At 34.6% G+C, this 13729-nt stretch overlaps 1 protein-coding gene across 1 annotated transcript in view; it reads left to right on the top strand.

Annotated features, from left to right (window-relative positions):
- LOC128227347 (uncharacterized) overlaps positions 1–13729 on the top strand; it is a 32996-nt gene that overhangs the window by 4521 nt on the left and 14746 nt on the right. The window lies entirely within an intron of this gene.

Raw genomic sequence — 13729 nt, 5'->3', positions numbered from 1 at the left:
TGCCCTTTGTTGTGTGCATTGAAGCTTGTGTATCTAACAAGGGCCATCCTGAAAAAGGCTACTGGGCTTGTTCCTGTATCTTCCATTGAATTACACCTCCATCTATTATGTACGGCAAACTCAGTGCAAGAAAATTAATCGTCATCATTACTAGATTTCTTTATTTTATATTCAGACTTAGCCGACTGGCGGGTGAAAGACTGACTGATGGAAACCCTAACATCACTGACCTTAGTGATCGCAACAGACCAACAAAGCTTGGAGAAGTGTACAGTGAATTGTACGACAACGAATGGACAAACGCTTTTGATGGATTGATTCAATCGGGCTACGACGAGTTGGAGGCAATAAAAACCTTAGAACTAACACTGCTGGTGGGTACACATGGTCACGAATCTTTTCTGGTACTATTATTTACACAAATATTAATAGTTATTCCGTTGTTACTATTTTCAACAATAAACCTATGCGTTTACTCCTGAAATGTTTTACTTGAACAGTTCAATACAAACTTACTGTACAAAGATATTTTTCTGTATATGATACTTTTATTAATTATTATCACTTCAATCTCTAAAAAGAACTCCATCCTTAAACTGTAGAATGTGAAACTCATTCCTTTATGTATTATGCTTTTTAGAACATACACGAGTTTTGTGAAACAAAGGCGGACACAATATTGACTCAGACGGAAGAGGCTGTAAACTGTTTGTTTAAAGAGTATAAAATGCTAACAGAGAAAAAGGTAGAGCTTTTAACATAAAAATCAAATGCATCCATTTATAAACACTTAACTTAACTATGGCATTAGAAAGTATAAAGAAAATACATATATTATAGTTTCAGAAGAAGCACAGCATGCTTAACGACACTAACGACACCCGACACTGTCATTAAAATAAAGCAGTTCATAGTTTAAGAATAATGTTTAACACGTTTTTTGCGAATAAAGAGAGAGAGAAATAAAACGAAACTGAATGTCTACGAAAGTACATCAAAACACAATATAAAATGCATTGATCTTTTAAATGATAACATATATACTTCATAATATGATGTCTGTGCAAATGCTATCCACAAATGTACACTTGCACATGGAAACGATAGAAAATATGTCTGTTAACATCGTCCACAATGAAAACTACTCGTCTTTATCAGAACAAGTGGTTGTTTTGAGAGAGTTTAATGTTGATCGTTATGTCTAAGGTAAAATATTTCCGGAGACATTCGTTGGTTACGGCTTTCAACATATGTATTACCAATATTTAAAAAAAAAAACGAAAAATAATGAGTTTTAATGTACTTCGTAAAATGCATTTTGGTTTCTAGTAAGGAAACACTAAGGAACCATTGATTTTCCATATTACCGTTATACATTTTTTTACTAAAAAATATAATTATTACAAAATTTATATTGTGTCTCTTATGATGTACACATACCGTTACGTGTTTCAAGTGTTAAAATGGAAATTTCGAAGTCCACTTAGCCCTTCCATATTTGCTTTATCGGAAACAAGCACACTTAGATTTTCTTATCATATCACACAATTGTAAAATTGCTGGTGCAATAAGTCTGTTTATTTTTAGAATTCACGGCAACATCTCACAGTTTTAAGAAATCAGGTGTTTATCTTTTTGCAGGAAATTCAGCCTATTCATGTTACGGATAGAATGAAGAAACTTCTCAAGGAGATGTCGGAATCAATGGCGCCAGTTGTCCAAATGGTAGCTTAAAAGAAACTAAATTGATATATCTAAATTCATTTTTAAATCAATTATACTGAATAGAAAACCTAAACGTATGCAACATGGATACGCAGAAAATAGTTAAAATAAAATAAGCCTTATTTCAAATGGGTCTGCATTTAAGTTCATTTGTTACATAAGTTGCGTTTTAAAATTTCGTTTAAGAGTTTAAAACCCGAGAGCAAATCTCGTGACAAAATCACAGCAAACGTACTTAAGCACATTATGTTCACTAGTTGGTATGAGGCTTTATGTATTTCATATCACTGCAGGCTTATTTGGAGGCAAGTTGGGATAATGGCTGTGTTGAAGATTTGAAACCCTTCATCATCAAATGTATCTACGTTTGCTGGATGATGGTTGTGCAAAATCCACAGATGTGTTTTTTCGTGCCTAAATCTGGAACCGACGTCAACACAAGCATGTTTAAAATGTACACAAGAAGTGGAAAGGCTGTTGATTTCATCGTTTGGCCAGCCATGATGCTACACGAAACAGGCTCTGTTATTTGCAAGGGTGTTTTGCAACCAAAATAAACATTGTGACTGTACGAAATAAAAGATAGAATATATTTATTCCTATAAAATCATCTTTTTGTTAACTAAACGTAGGCATGCAGTAATTTTATAAAAGGTTTGTGCCATCAATGTATACATATTTTCATGTTTTGTATTCGGAATCGTTCATCATTATCATCAAAACTTCATTAGACTTAGATATAATAAAAACCTATGGATCAGTATAAAAACGCAGTTTTCATAGCAGTTCAGAACTCTCGTCTCTACTACTTTCGAGAAAGAATATCCATATCTTATGCATAAAAGACTGATGGCACCAACAAAGGTTTTTCTGTGTCAGATGCTTTATTACTTGTGTGTAACGGGAAGGTTCTTGAGTAAGTCAAAAAGGCTTTTGGATGAATGGCACAAACGGTCACATATTTACATCGAATTGTGAGGTTGCTTTATATGAGAAGACCAGTTTAACTCTCGGGTGGACAAGTGCATTGTCTGTGAAGTATAATAATCATAAGTGATTTGTTTAAAGGTGACATCGACTGACATCTAATGTATTTTCTGTGAACTTCACAAATGGTACCAATGTCATTATGGTGTCAGACAACATCTGCAAAGCTTCACAAAAAAAAAATACTTTTAACTGAACGTAGATTGCTCCCAAGGATTGTTCCAAACGTCATGAAACTACGAGTATTTTGTATGGATTTTTACCTATCTTTATGTTGAACCTGGAATCGGACCACTCAAAGGAAGGCGACATATTCACAAACTTATCATATTTTACAAAATGTTTCACTCTCTTGCATCAGCATGTGTTACTTCACTGATTCCATCAAGAAGTGGTGACACTACTTCGTATACTCTTCGAAATGCAACTAACCTTCGGAACTTTTCATGCAAATCACAGTTGCTGACGAGTTCATTTTTGCCATCAATTCTATCCGCATGGAACGCACTCCCAGAAAATATTCGTTCAACGCCGACTGTGTGTTCTTTCAAATACAAACTTAAAATGAACATAAAACAAGTTTCCCGATCATTACTACGAAGGTGACCGCATATAGTGTGTCAATCATGCAAGGTTGCGTTTGCACTGTAGCATTCTCAATGAACATCTATTCTAAAAAACACATTTTGTCAACAGTCCTAGTTGTCAATGCAGTGAAATGGAGGGTACTTTTCACTGTTTGTTCACTTGTCCGTTATATAACATCCAAAGAAATCATCTCATTGGTCAGTTACCGTAGGTCATTTGACTTTGATTTCAACTATTACTCTTTGGATCGAAGAAAGCCTCTTATCGCACGAACAAATACTTATCTTTGACCACGTCCAAAACTACATTCGTCAATCAAAACGTTGTTGAGTACAAACTCCAACAGATCCCGATCCCGATCCCGATCCCGAGCTCACCAGTCCCTGTACCACCCCACTCATCACACCATCCTTTTCTTCTACCTTTATCTTTTCTTCCTTCTAATTAATTGATAAAATACTATCGTTTACACCCTAAGACAGTTAGATAACATTTTATATTTATTCGAATCACAGCACTATCGCATTAGCCTAAGCAGCGTGAATGACTTACAGAAGCGAGACATAGCATAAGCCTCATGACTTCCTTCTAAACTCTGTCTACTCTATTGTTAGGTGCATAACTCAAATGTTCCTGTTCCAATGCATTAAGTATTTGGTCTTCTTTTATTTTGATTATGCTCAAATTCGTTGAACTAAGCTGAATGTATATGGTATATCGAAACTAATGTTGTTTGAATCAACTCTAAGTTGTGAATTTCTTAGTTCACTGACTAACATTATACTACCATCACTAATTAAAGCATCATTTTGTTGTGCTGCTGTTGTCCACCGTTTAATTTTACTTCAAATGTGAGGTTAGAACGGTTTCTCACAGGTATTTATATACTCAGTATTATTGTGCTATATCGCAACGGAATTTGCAACAACTTGAGATTTTCGCACAAATTACGCACATCAGCGCAGTAAAAAAGTAAAATAAAAACTACCATGTGCTACTTAGCTGTTAACAGTGTTTTTTTGCATTTCTGCAGTCCGAAGGGCAGTGCACTGCTTTGACAATTATAGCAATCTAAATTAGGATTCCACATAATGGAGCTTCTGCATACAGCCATTATGTCTATATTTCTTCAGAAAAATGATACCGCAGATGGTCGTCTCCCTGTTTTAGCCAATTGGTGTTTTATCACATGCGTTCGATCATTGTTTGCAATGTTGTTGTTGTTTTTTTCAAAAAGAGCTAATTTTCGGATAGACGACCGAAGAAACGGCCTCCGAAATGCCTATCTGATGTGCAAAAATACTTACAAAAGTAAATTGAGTATAAACGAGTTGCTTGGAATAATTTGAATGATATCGGTCAGCCAATCTGGTAGTCGTAATGTTCAAACAAATGGCTAATTACTTTGAATGAAGATATTTACGGGGTATAAAACTACTTGCTTATTTACTGTTAGAGTTAAGATTACACGCTTCCAATAACAATTTCGCATACATTGCTATGTAAAATAAACATCTTAGACCAATATCTAATACCGTGCGATTGCAGACTATGAACATCATACGCATTTTAAATGTACACAATATTAACTTCATTCTAAGCCAATGAAAATATGCTCAAGTGATTCCTAAAACATCTCCACTTGAAAAACATTGTATACCTAATGTAAGCATATATATATGCTTTAATATAAGCATATTCTACCAACAGGTTTGGTTTTATAAAGCGATCTTTGTCCACAACGGATTTAGATTGAAGTAACGTTGATGCCATTCCTTGAAAGCATTGCCCGAACTCCGCCAAACTATCAAGCGTGTAAACACCACCATGGTTTCGTCTGCAAACTTGTCGGAATTAAATGGCTATGGGAAGTTTACAACTATAGTGCAATTTCAAGATTCGACATCCACGACTGAGTGTTATGTTCTTTTTAAAACAATCTTCCATCCTTTTGGCATAGCACACTATGTTCATTCAAATAACGCCAGAGTTTTATTTGTTGGATTTATCACATGGCTACTCGCCATGTGACTTACAATCCCAAAATTCGCAACCATTTCCAAACTCTCGAATATATGGTCACATGATTAAATAGCTCGCTCGGGTTGTTATGTCGGGTAAACTTTAATTTCACTTAGCAGATTGCAAATGCAGATGTTAGATTTATAAAAGGTGACTTTAAAAAGATGTCAAGATACTTGAACATAAGTACTCTTGGGAAAATTTTAATAATATGTCAACGTAATTTTTAAATTTATATTTTATTCTTTCACACAGAAGTTATAATTAAAAACGACCAGTTCAGAGATGCAACCAAAACCCAGCGAATTAGAGAAAAAATTACAGTTTAAAGGGTGCCTCTTATAAAAGAGCGAATGATAAATAAAGAGTTGTAATCTAATGAATTATTGAATTGTCAAGTCAAAATCAACAAGTTTTACTGCCTGAATTCAAGACACTGCCTGAATAAAAAAAAATCTTATCTTCATCCAATAATCATATAATTTCCAAACTCTTTTTTGTTACTGCTTAATATATCGTTTCGAAAAATAATTTTCGGTGCCAGTAAACCGGGTCTATGTTTAAACTTTTTGCTACTGAGCTTGTTTCTGTAGGTTTTTGCATAAATATAGATCGGAGAAATAGTTCGTTCATAATTAAAGAGTCCTTATCATAGCTTTGTGCAGATATTTCGTTAAAACATACATGCTTTGTCAAACTTAACATTCCCAAGGATGGGAACATACCTCTTCTGTATTTCAATTAAGAGTGTCAGGAAGATTTTAAGTTAATATTCCTCGTTTGAAGGTCCAGGGTGAACGCAGTCAACACGGTGTTTCAATTGCAAATATGTTGACCGAGACAAACCAGTTAGAGGACAAACTAACATATTTAAAAGCTGAGAACGAGCACCTTCGTTTACGGTTATTAGCTGGTTAGCTTTTGCTTATTCACGTAGAATTAAGTTTTTTTTATTCTTTCATAGTATAGTTCTGGTTTAAAATAAAAACAAAACTGGACGCGTTCTGGCACTGATAAAGCTTCAGTCGAGCTGCAAATGCGTTATGTTTAGCTCTTAATGGGATTCATGGATGCCAAAGTATGGCCTGTTTGGCACTGAGTTGGCTTTGTTAGTATTGCACGTGGGTTTGCTTCACTCTGAATGTGCTGTATGGTTGCTAAAATATGGTTTATTTGGCACAACGTACTATCAATTATAGCTGAATATTGGTTTGTTGGACTCTAAATTGGCTGTATGGTTACCAAACTGTGTTATTTGACACTGATTAGGCTTATTAAGAAATGTGCACAAGTGTGTTTGTTTGGATTTAAATGAGGTTTATGGTTACCTAAGATGGGTTTTGGGGCACTGAGTGGTTTTAGTTAGAAATTCACATGTGTACTGGGTTAGTTGGCACGTTTTAAGCTTCATTAGAGCTACACATCAGTTAATTTGGCTTTAAATTGGTTCCATGGTTACCAAAAGTGGCATTGTTGGCACTAAGTAGTCTTAATTTGAACTGAACATTGGTTTGACTCTAGATGGGCTTCATAGCTATCATATGTGATCGGATTGGTACTGATCAGGCTTTAAAATAGCTGGGTTTTATTTTGGTTTTAGTTGGCTTAATTGTAATAAAGAGGTCTATCTGGCATTAAGTAAACTTGATTAGAGCTGCTTATGTGTGGATTTGATCACCGTTTGTGCTGTAACACGGGTTATCATAATACCAGATCACAGAAGCACATGTGTTTGCTGGTTCTAAAATAGGATTATTGTTGACAAAGAAAAGTCTATTTAGCACTGGTTATGCTTCATTAGAGTTGCCCATAGGCTTGATTCGCTCCGAATGGTTGTCAGAAAGTGGCTCTGGATATAAACCCAAGTTTTGCTCTGAATGGGCTTCATTGTTGCCTAAATGTGGTCCATTTGGTAGTAAGGAGGTTGAATAAACGATTTCTTTACACTAAAATGATATGAAATATATAAAAACTATTGTTAATTGTGAAAACAATAGAGCGTCATAAAGCCATTGAATTGTTTTAGTAGCAATATGGACTGTCAAAAGGTACTTTGGACACACCATGTACGTGATAGGAGTAAGTCTTGAGCTCTTATATGGTTTGAGATACTCAGTGGACTAATAGGAACACATTTAGACTTTTAAAATACTGATTAGACCTGAGCATAAATGTTCTTGTGGTGTTTTTTTGTACTTCAATATTGACTCATTATGTTGAAAAAGCAATTGATAGACTTAAAAAGTGGTACACTTGGTATTAACTGAGCTTTCAGGGGGCCATATCTTTTGTTATACTACGTGCAGCGGGAAACGAACCCCCGTTGCACAACTTCACAACCGTATTAACATTCCTCTTAAGTTTCATGACTAGTGTGGAGTTCTGTGCGACTCAATTCGCCTTATTATAACAGACGGAATCTCGGACGACGAACGCACGGATGGAAAAGGCCTGATCTATGTTACTCCTTATTTTGTATTTCATGTTTCACCATAATAGATTCACTTCATATACTAGCTGTTAATGTGTAAGTGCGATATATCAAGTGACCAGCTAAATTACGATCCGCTGTTATGCGTGTTGTCACTATTCTTTATAGATTTGCAAACACTTCGATAGATGTGTATTGTTGGTAGGATACTATGCACCCAATTTCTTAAAATGTACGTTTATCGTATAGTTTGGGGACTTACAATCATAATACATGTACGTCTAGATAATGACGTTATCGAATGAAATGACAAACCCTATATCTATCAACAATTATATGTGCCAGTTACATTATTAACATTCGCCTTGCCCTTTGTATAGATAAAAACTTGGCGTTCACATTGTATAACACGCAAGGAGTTATGACGGCATTCTTTATTTAAATATTGCGCTTCGATTTGATAATTGCGACGTCATTTAGCTAATGATATACGACAAATAAAACAAGCTATTGTTTTAAACGAACTTTGTTAACAGTTACATTTCTTTAAGTCTTAGAATAAAAACGCAAATGCAGAAGATACGGCTAGTTTCTAACCATAATGAATAATTATTTAAAATGTAAATATAAATATTGATCGCATTTGTTTCTTGCGTTTATGCTGTATGAGCGCAGTAGTGCACGGACCTAATTCCATGAATATCCTTAAATATTGGCGTGCACTATCGCTTTATCTTTTTTGCAAATATAGTCCATTGGTAAACAAGTGCTTTTCCGTGCGTTGTATCATAAAAGTTTAACAGTCTCTATACTAACATTTTAGTTTTATGTAGGTGAACACTAGATAAAATGAAATCAAATAGTTAACTTTAACCTCTTAACAGGGAGGTATTACGTATATTAAATAAAAACATGTTCAACAAGTAAACCTGAGGTATATTTACATGCAGATAAAGCGTTGAAAGTTATATTTCAGTTTCTATATTAAGAATTTAACAACGAGAAACAACGTTACAACAGTTTTACAACGTTATATGATAAGTCAAACTTAAGCGGTGTGTTCTTTTTGCGTATATAATAATAAAATCTGTTTAAACCTTTAAGAATGGGAACATCTTCAAGTGCACCAACACTTGGATCAGAGTTTTATACTAGTGAACAAATTCCAGAACTGTTGTCAGAACTTGAATGCAAAGTAGATGTATGGCATGGGAAATTAAAGGCAATCAAAAAGAAGAGCGAAAATTCAGAATCTGTATGGGAAGAGTTACTGAGAGAAATAAAAGAATCATCGGACTATCTGCGTACCATGGTTAAGAATAACATGTCAAATAATACTTAAGAGTTTTGGTTTTTCAACACGTTGTCATATGTAGTAGCATAGACAAATAATATCAATCAATTATTGCTCCAAGTAAATTACGAATATTATATGTCAGCAAGTAACGGTTTGGTTATCAATGTACAAACAAATATTTTATGCCTGTGTATGATAGATATTTATTTGGGTATTACACTTTTTGATTAAAGGGCTCAGATTACAGATAACCATTACAAGTAATGGAACAAAGGTAGCTCATAGCAAATATTAAAGATATTATCGCGCGAATGCAGACTATGACTATGATAAACATTCTAGAAATACGCAATTCATCTACAGTTTAAGCCAATACAAAGAGACTCGTGTAATTCCTGAGAAAAATCGCTCCATCTGAAAAATAAACTCACAAAATCAATTCGACTTTAATTCGACCCGAGGTTACCACTTTAGCTACAGTCAATTATTACATCTCCGCAGGTTCAATTCAAAATGAAGCAAAGATAGACAGGTAAGGAATACTTCTTTCAAGAAAAATGATTGTTATTAATTCCCAGTGTAATTTCCATGCAACAATATATCAAAATATGAGCATACAGAAATATAATGACGCAAAGCTGTCATTATAAATTGCAAGCTCTACCTAGATTCCGCCAACCAATCAAAGCCAAAGGAAAAAAAAACACCGGTTACATCATGTACTATCGGAACAAACAAACTCATGGTGGTGTTCACGCACTGCGGACATCGAAAAGCTGAAATCATATTTGATCATACAATACATATTACCTTTATTCAATTATCCAAGAGGTATTCGCGTATACAAATAAGGTAATAAATATTCACAACCGAACTACTTTCTTAATATTGATGTGAAACACTACAGAAACAATAGGCTCAGTAGCAGGCAGTTTAAACATAAACCCTGTTAAATGACACAGGGTTAACGCCAAAAACATAGAACACAAAAACAAAAAAAAATCACAAACAAGAAACATGAAACAACAGCTCAAAACTCCACAAACAACACAGTGCATATATACTACATACAAACTATGTATGTTTATTATTAAGGTTTATTATAATAGTAATTCAATAAATATATCCTTTTTGATAAAATATCGTTTCTTGAATATGATTTGTGTAAAAAACGTGTTCTTCAAGAACTAGACACATAAGCCTTGGTTTCTCAAAATTGTAGAGTAGCCATTGTTTTAGAATTCAGAGCATGTGAAGCATTTTGAAGCTCTTATTGAAGCGAACAAATGCTGTTAAAAGATGCTTCCTCAAAAATTGTATTAAGGTACAATTCATAGTTATAACAAGGCGCTTTTATGTAAATGTCTAACTTGCAACGTTTAAAAATGACTTATCTGCACAGAGTGTCATGATAAAGCGTGATGACTTTGTTATCAGTTTCTATCTTAGATATACTAAATAGATAATATCAAGGATGTTACATCTAAATTGAAGTTGAAGCGTCATGTACTTAATTGTGAAAATATATTATAAGGTTAAGCAGTATGGGGTCATATGTTAGTGCCCAATTAGATGAATCTATTATGTTTAACACCAGTAAAGAAGAACTGTTGTTAAAACTTGAGGACAAATTAACGCTATGGCAGTTGAAAATAATAGCACTCAAAAGGAAGATAGAAAGTTCAGAAATTTTAGAGAAAGATTTGCTGAGAGAACTGAAAGCAGCTTTAGAATATCTTCGACAAATGGTCAAGTAATAAATTGAGGGTTGTGCTAAGATTTGAGGTTACATTATACTTTGTCATTGTACTAAAGCGTTGTGGCGTATCAATCACCGGAAATGATAGATATGATATTTTAATGGTAAATTCAATTTCAAAAGATAACTTCTTTAAGATTTCAAAATAAAATACTATTAATATTTTTTGTACTTCAAGCTGGACATTAGTGCTCTTGGAAAAGCACAAATATCGTATCTATATACATCACTGTTTAGATATGTATCTTAACCAATGCCGTTAAGCTCAGCCGATGTTCAGGTCTTAGTCATCTATGACTTTAATTTCAGTATATAACAAAATTCATTGAAGTTGAAACAATATTAACAATTGTATACACAGTAGCCAAAAACGTTTTGTAGTTAGAGCACAATGAAGCTCCCCTCTTAGCAACCCCTGAACGTCTGCAAAAGGTCGCATCCTCAGTTCCAATAGCAACACAAAATGGTTGTGTCAAAGGCAATGCGGAGCGTCTCGGGGAATCTATTGCTCAGATTCAAGTAGAGGATGCCTCATGTCAATGTTCGGAGCGACTCTGAACTTCGAAAACGGAAGCACTTTAACTATGCCATCGCTATGAATTTATTTCTTCTAAAAATCGCGACTGGCTTAAGGTTTTGAATATTCACTCTAGTAGATCAATGTGTCCTTCTGCTTAAAAAGCTGACAAGCTCTGTAAATTTTTGCAACCTGTTTTGTTTAAATATCTCGTTATATATATAGATATGTAGATACAAGATTATTACATGTAATAAATAGAACTTTCTGGTCTGTAAAAACCTACAGGTAGTATACATATATGTAATAAATAATACTACTGATTTATATACACTCTAGTGATTTTCCTGACAATCTCCTTAAATGCATTTCTCTTTAAAAAATTGACAAGTGAAGAAATAAACTATTAATACTGTTTTCACATAAGATTGGCACTTAATTCTAAAATGATTTCTTTTTATAACAGCACGATAATGAAAAACCTTGTTAGTACCACTGTAGAGTGTTTCACTTTAACATCCGATTAAATGCTTTCCTTGGACCTGCATATTTCAAAACATATGTCCTAAAATATAACCTTCACATGATACATGTTGTTACACATTCTGAGAACTGACGGGTCAAGTCATTAGTTGTTTGTGGTCATGCAGATTAAGCCGACAATAAACATACACACAATGTGATATATAATTCGTTTTAACCATGACCGCTCTCAATCTCTCATCGCATTAAATTGTCAATTGACTTCGCTTGGAAACGCAGTTTGGCATTGGGTTCAATGATGTACCATGGAGCATCCACCGTTATCAAAATGGGCCATCCAACATTATTTTTGTAAAAAAACTATTAAATGTGTTGAATAAAAAAAAACAATCCATATAAACAAACAAATGTATAAACTGATTAAAGAAAATCGAAACATCAAGAAACATAAAACGTATGTCTTTACCGTTATCAAAAACCTTTTGGCCAATTTAATGGGTATTTAATAACTCGTAGGCTACGGGGTTTTACATCTTGGTTTACGAAACTTAGTCGCAGTAGCAGTTAAGATACTTCCGGTGTGAGTTAATCCACAAGCAAAACTTGTGCTGAAAGCGCTGAATATTGGCAAAGTCCATAAAATCAATCAGATTTGGAATAATGGTGTTAAGGTGGGGGAAAGTGTAATGCAGATGAACGGTACCCGGAAAACCTGATAGATGGAAAATTGGTTCGTTTTGCAATGCTTAAACGGAACATTAAGTGTTTACGTTGGGTCAGATATTGCGGAAAACCCCACCAGCAGCTGAATATTGGTCAGATTAACCAACAAAAAGCCGTGTGTACGCAGGTTACCCATGATTTGTTAATCGTGCGTTTAATATTAGTCTTCTGTTACATTATGTCATATTTTATATGCTTCAATTGATCACACATCACCACAATTTTCCTGTTAAGTTTCGTGTGTGTGTGCGTGCGTGCGTGCGTGTGTGTGTGCGAAGTGAACTTTTTATTGACTAAACAAACGCGGTTGCCCAGACATTTATACTTAACAAATATATAAAGGGATATTCTTATGCGGAATTCAGTTGATTCTATTTTTATGTGTCCCGTTGGGTGAAAGTATAATCGGTAAGTTGGTACAACAGTGGTTCCGGGTGTTATTCGAATGCTCAGCAAATAGAGAGATCACGGTTTTTCCGAGTACATAAGAAATACTCATTTTTCTGTAACAATGGCAGTTGTTTGGTATGACAGTGTATTCCATTATTTTGTATCATTATGGTTAACTCTATGAATAGAAAGTGTCTACAACACTCAATATAAAATCACAGGCTTTCAATACTGAGAAATGCATGCTTCAATCCTCCTGGGCATACTCCCTATCAAAGAAGTTATCAAATCAGGGCCCATAGTGTCCCAGAAACTGACTACCTTCTGCTTCATAGCATCTATGGTGGTTATCTTTTTCTGGAAAATATTGTTTTTCATGAGCCCTCAAATGTTCTCAACAGGATTCAGATCAGGACTGTAGCTTTAACACTCCAAACCTGTCATATTTTCCTGTAAATACCAGGATTTTGCATGTTTGGCAGTATGTTTTGGATCATTATCTTGTTGCAAGACCGACTCATTTCCATTTTAAACCATGGCTCTTGGAAGCAGATGTCCATGACAAATGTCTGCATATCACTCTCTAGTAAGATTACCCTCGAAGACACACAGTGGCATCACTCCAAAGAGACCTACCCAGCCCCACACATGGAACTTGGGACTGTGTTTTTGTCGCTGGTAAAGTGGAGATTTGTCGTTTTTATTCCACATTTCTATGCCATTTGGGTAGAGCCAGAAAGAGCTTTCAGCATATAATATCACATTATCCCAGTTGTAGTCTCTGTGACGCAAACACCAATCCAACCT

The sequence above is a fragment of the Mya arenaria genome, chromosome 3, assembly GCF_026914265.1.
Source record: "Mya arenaria isolate MELC-2E11 chromosome 3, ASM2691426v1".
In the NCBI taxonomy this organism is placed as follows: domain Eukaryota; kingdom Metazoa; phylum Mollusca; class Bivalvia; order Myida; family Myidae; genus Mya; species Mya arenaria.
This window is presented reverse-complemented; position numbering and strand designations above follow the sequence as displayed.